This window comes from Agelaius tricolor, unplaced genomic scaffold, assembly GCF_023055355.1.
Source record: "Agelaius tricolor isolate 1412-34295 unplaced genomic scaffold, bAgeTri1.0.p SCAF_1, whole genome shotgun sequence".
NCBI classification, from domain to species: Eukaryota; Metazoa; Chordata; class Aves; order Passeriformes; family Icteridae; genus Agelaius; species Agelaius tricolor.
In genome coordinates this window covers 107,731,842-107,738,560 of record NW_027269261.1, presented here as the reverse complement: position 1 = coordinate 107,738,560, position 6,719 = coordinate 107,731,842, and positions in this window count along the sequence as shown.

The window sequence follows — 6,719 nt, the reverse complement described above, 5'->3', positions numbered from 1 at the left end:
CCATCATGGCTGCCCATACAGGTGAGAAAGTAAAAGCTGTGATGAACATGACTTTAGAGTTAAATACAAGGATACCAAAATACTAGCTCACCAAAACTTTATGAACCCTACTTTTGCACAAAATTCTGTCAGCCACGATAGGGAAGATGTCAAACACAGGCACCTTCTCTATTAATTCTTTCAATCTTACATATACAAATTTTGATTTGTATTTAATACTCACAAGCATTATGCTAAGTTATACAATCCCATTAATTATTCACCTTATTTTGCCTCCTCTCTGGTTACATAACTAAGGCTAAAGTTCAGTCCCTTTATGTGCCGTGAGGGATTGGAAGGATTGGTGGCTGAAAACCCTTTGTGTGTGTGTGGGAGAGGCAGAGCCTTGCTCTGCGGAGGGGATGCCCTGCCCCACACACCCCATCCCCCTGGGCCTGTGTGCCAGCCCTGCCACCAGCCCCTGGCACAACGGGGACAATGATCCACACCTGCTCCCAGAGCCCCTAACTCATCCCCTGAGAGCCCAAATGACCAGAAGTCACCCCTGAGGGAAGGCCTTAGGAAGGTCAATGTGTATTTAAACCTGGACACAAGAAAAACACATCTTGACACTGCATCCTCTTGGAATTTTTGTCGGCTGAGCGCTATTGGAACCAGGAGTCATAGCTATATCTGTTCTTTTCTTTATCTCTTCTGTCTTTCTCTTTCTTCTTCAAATTCCATCTTCTTGGAATTTTTGAGTAACTGAAAATTGGACAGGCTTAGAGATTGCTTAATTGAATGGGCTACATTAGTGCTTTGGGAAATGTTTTATGTATATTAAATGCTGCTCTAAAACTTTTGCCAAGATTCTTTAATTTTCTAAAGTTTCCAGAAAAGTTTTTTTGTTGTTGTTTTGAAAGGTTAGGTTGACAGTAAGGTATGTCTCTTCTGCAGTAAAAGCAGCTAGAGAGCAACTTCTTCATTCTTAAAACTGGTAAGCTAATTTTGATAGTGCATAATTAATTAGTTAATTAATACATTTTAAAAATCCCTAAACTTTTCCAGGGCTTCTTCTTTTATTACCAGCTGGAAAGTTCTTTAGAGGAAACTTTTTTCTCTTTCAACAGAACAGAAGTAATGGTAATCAATACAGTAATACCATAACTAAATTTGACCTCCTGTTTCCATGGCATTGCAGGGAAAGGAAGGGACTTTTTTATCATTATATAGATATGAAGCTGTTTTATCAAATGAAACAGTTTAATATCACGATTCAAAACTCTCTGTTAGTTTTTGAGTCTTATTTCTCAGCATGCTAAGTGAGCTGTAGTGAAATGAAATATAAAGCACAACTTGGGCAAAGCCTAGGTTTTATCTGTAATATTTATCTATTGACATTTGCTGTCTTTCCCCATCTCTTTCTATTCACAAAATGTTCAAGTGTTTCTAAGTAGAAAGATGCTCAAGGTTTGTTAATTTCATAGTATGTAACTCTTAGAAATGTCAAAACAAGAAAGGCACTGAATAAATTTCCTGTTCAATATCTGTTAAAAAGGACTGAGTTTCCATTTTTTCCCATTTAAGGCACTAAAGCATAAAAAGGTAGACAGAAGGAGAAAGGGACTAGATTTAATCTCCTAGTAAACATAAACATGCTTATGAATATATGCCTTATGAATGAATTAAGGTAAACAACCCTGAAAATGTTTACAGTTTTCCATAGGCCTTTCATAAAGATTTCCATTTCTGAAGCTGTTATGAAAAAATTTCTGCAACACTGTATGGAATATAATAATCTTTTTGTTTTTAAATGCACTGTCTTATGTAAATATTTACTTAAAATGCCGGTAGACTGTAACAGGCAATTTCTTCCTTATCCTACAGAAACACTACATGACATTTTAATTAGGGAGATATACAGATGGATGTGGGGAAAAAATTACATTTGATACTACTAAAATTAATTTAACACCATATAATTACCCTCCACATCAAACAAGAATGGGCTATTAATTTTGATAAGAAGACATTTATAATAGAATTCCTTCCCAAGAAAATAAAACACCATGAAAATGCTCAAGTGAGCTATATATACTACAAAGATATTAATGTAAAATTGTAATTAAATTGAAATTATCATAAATCTGTTACAAAATACAAGCATCATTGTTATTGTACAAATAATTAAAGTAACTATTAAAACTGTTTTGGCAACCAAGTATATGTGATCTTACCTTAAAACAGGGGCTCGGGGCATGTAAAGGAGACAGAGACAAAATGGATGGATGAGATAATCTCTGTTGGTACAGATTTTACTTCTCTTCACTGACTGGATAGGAATTTAAAATGCTTGATTTATGAAGGCAAAACTGATCACCCATGTTAACTGGATGCAATTGAGATGAAAAAAATACATCTCATCAGATCTGAGTACCTTGCTAGATTAAGATATTTAAGATAAAATCATAAAAACATTCCACTTAAGAACATACTGTTGTATAAGGCCCCCATAAACCAAATTAAAGATAGAATCCTATGCCCAAAATCAAAACCAATCCTGTATGCAGAAAAAGAAAGAAAGAAAGAAACAAAACCCACCATCACCTCTCCACAAACAAACAAAAAATTCAGGAAAAATGTTTAAATGTTTCACGTCTATGCGATGCAAAGGTCAGTGATGACCCATTTATCTTGACTCAGGTCCTTTCATCTAATATTGTTGAACAGAATGAGATAGTGGATATTACTTGGGACAATTGTGAAAACACTACAAAGAAACAGTTGTTTATATCAGTAGCCCTCCAAAAGATGCATCATTTAACCTACCAACTTGTACAGTCTAAGATGTGCCTGAGTGGCTCATTTCATCATAGTAGGAATGCCTGTAAGAGTAAGAAAACTTACTGCCAGGAGATATTAATATTTTCCTTCCATGTATTTTTTCATATGAAATTGAATTTTTATTCCTTGATGCTTCAAGAAAGGTAAAGCTCTGAATTTGTAAGCAGAAGTGTTAAGTATGAATTGATTTTCCTCTTTTATTTTGAAGCAGAATTTCACAATGGTCCTGTATAAGCACTGTCTCAATTGAGAGGGTCCTTGATGAGAGTGAATCTTTCATTTTACAGGCTCTTGTGAGTAAGGGTATAATAGTCAATACATTGCCAGCTTGCAACATTGTGCAGTATAACTCACAATATTTTTTGCACCTAGCAATTTTTTTTCCTTGGATGAGACACAGAAGAAATGAAAAACAAATTTTTAAAATTAGCTGAAACAGATTAATGCATGAAAAGTGAGTCAAAATATAAATGTTTACAAGACACTTATATCTAATTTTTATGGAATTCAATTACTAAAATGATAGTAATTCCCTAATCCTAATTCCCTAATGATAACTTAGGGAATATTGTAAAATTATTTATACTATGAGATAATTTTTCAAGCTGGAGTCATAAAGTCACTTTCAGTCTTTTGTTATCCATAAGCTCAGTTACAAGCATATTTGGGATTGCCTATTTTTTGCTTGCCTTGCTTTGAATTGAGTGTGGTACTGCACTGGGTGAAAGACTTCTGAGAGTGCCTCTCTCACTAGGTGGAATTTCACCCTAGGTGGAATTATCTTATTCTGTCTTATTCATTGTTCCACCAAATTAATGTCAGGATATACCAAAGAAGTTGCAGATGACAGAACTTCCAGTGATTTCTGGTCTGGATTCTTTCAACATCCAGATACCCTAACGTGAAGGAAAATTTAGCTGAGAAAACAGACAAACAATATTTACAAATGGCCTGCTTAAATTTCCTCTCAATTTGATAAGGAAACCCCAAATGTGCTTTAGTTAGGTGAATCTATGGCATTTAAGCAATCCAAGCATCTGGAAGGCAATTTCATTTTTCAAGTAAACCTCCAAACCAATATTTATTTACATAAGAGACAACAATGCACTTCCATTTTGCTGAGCATTATTAGGTTGTTTCTATTATTGCAGCAAAGGGGATGCCTACAGAATCACTTCTAATATTTCTCCTTATCACATATAAAGAAACTCAAAGCTGAACACTGATAACGCAAGCATTTAATTCCTATTCAAGATGCCCATGCAAAGATGCATTGAGGAGGAAGTGCTTCCCTTCAGAACATATTTGAAGTCTTCCTCTTTGGGATTATGAGTTCATAGGACAGCCCTAAATTTACAGCCCTAAATGAAAAATTTACTTCAAACACAATGATTGGGAAATAAAATAACAACTTCTATTCATATTGGTTTGTTCAACATACAGTGAATTGCACACAGAATTTATCAACCAATTGACATGTCAGGGCAAGGAAGGGAAGAAACATAAAATGTTCTCCCTTTTTATTCATATGTGTGGTTTTAAACCTCAAATATGTCCAGGAACACGTGTCAGTATGTGCACTGCATGACATATTTGGGTACCAATGGCACTTTCCACCTCAAGTATCTGACGAGGTATCTGAGTTTTGATCAGCTTTACTGAAATATTAATGGACTTATCTTGGACTATTGAGGTGGCTAGGAATTATCAAAATCAAATTCCCTGCTCTCGGATGAGTGGCTGTAAACTGGAACAGCAAGTATTGGAGATTTTGCCTGTATTTAATCACCAAAATAATATTAAGAAGGCCTGATAAGTAATCCTGTGGAATTTGTCCAACTTGTTTATAAATCAAAATAGGAAAATATAGGCCAAGACTTTCATATTTTCACAGTGCAACTCATTTTTTTATAATTACTGCAATTCTTTGAAAATCAATTCAATAGAGTCAAAATAAGGATCAGATCATGTATGAAAAATTATAGTACAAGCATAAGTTTGTGACCATTTGCATGTAGCAGTTAGTATTAAATATTTTGTTTTGAAACCATTAGTCATAATACACTGAGCTCATAAAAAGTCCATCACAGAACATTGTTGGAGGAACTTGATTGTCAATAAACATAAAATTGCAGCTAGAATTTTCAGGTATTTGAAACCAATTCACATAATTGTTCCATAAATAGCGTGTTTCTCTCTGTGGGTAATAATATATATTGATTTGGTTGTATAATGGTTAATTATGTATTTGAGAGAACAGACAATACTTATTAAAAAACAACAAAAAACCCAAACAACACAAAACCCAGCAACATCCTATACCACAATACTCCCTAAAGGAAATTTACTTCTATTGCTTGTGTTCTCATTACATTTAACAAATATCCCGGTTTATACACCTGAAAGTCCTATATTTTTTCTTACCTGAGACCCCCAAAATGAATGAACCAGTCAAAGGAACCACCCCCATAAACCCCGAGATACCACAGCTCCTGAAAACCAAAAAGAAGCATAAATATGAATTTTAAATCCTACACATTATCCTACAGACCAGGTTGTCTCTGAACTGTGTACTATACTCTTCAATCATATAGTCCTCAAAATGACTGGATTTTTGTAAGAAATTATCAATTATCTTAGCAATTTTAAGATGAAATCTGTACAATGTTGATTTCTGACCAAATTTATATGCTGATGCAAAAGTGACAATTAATTTTGTGTCCACAGTTTTAATCTTTATATTTGTCCATATATATATAAGGTTTGAATCAAATATCTGCATACTCAAAAATTAACATCCCACTTAGGCCCACAACCTGAGAATCCTCAAATAAATTCCTATTCCAGCTGGATGAGAAATATTTGGATAGGCTTTCTAATTCTTGACTGACAGAATATTTAAAGAGATACACGAGTTTTCCTGTGATGAAAATAGTATAACATTCATCTCTTCACCAAAAAAATAGACAATTTTCAGCATTTCAATTCTCTCCATTTCTGCTTCAGCTGTGGCTCAGATACTTGCAGGAGACTTTCAAAGTAACTCAAAATCTATTTGAAGTGTAAAAAAAAAAAGTTTCAGAATTCCCAATTGAGGATGGGTTAAGTCTCCCTATTTTGATGTGAATAATTGTTTGTAATTTGAAAGAGTCTCTATTTAGCCATGCAATTAATGGTAATCCAAATTGACTATAAATTAGAAGGTTAAAATTAATTAACAACCTGAGCTTTTTTTTTGCCTTTCTTTTTCCTTTTAGTTTCCATTTCCTCAGGTCTTGTTTCTCTTTTTTTTTTTTTGTTTATTTTTAGTAAGTTGTAAGAGTTTATCTCCAAAAGGGCTAGATTTATTGTATTGAAACTTTTATGTGACAAAAAATTGCAGTTGCAGAATCATCTCTCATTAGCTAATGTAAAATTCTGTGGAACAGAACCATACAGTATAAGTGAAATTTTGATTTCCAATAGAAATATAATGATGGAGATTGGATTTTTGATATGAGATGCAAAAATACAACTGTAAATCACTGGTAGCAAAGTTTTAAACTACACAGGGTAATAATTCAGAAGTTTCTTACTTTATTTCAAATCAAATAAATCAGTGTGTTAATCTCAAGTATATCAGTGTATACATATTCATTTCATATCCATCTACACCTTCCTCAAAAACAAAGAAAATACATTTTGAGAATTTTTTTTTTTTAAATTCCACATTTCATCTGTTTTGGCTCTGGCAAGAAAAGGCAAGAAGACTGATTGCTAAATTTTTGTACCAAGTTTGACCCAAACAGCTGACAAATTAGAAGCTAAAAACACAGTTTATATTTGAAATGCTAGAGGCACCTTAGTTCAATCATCATGGTTCTGTCAGTGCTGCTGAGATATATTTCAGTAAATTG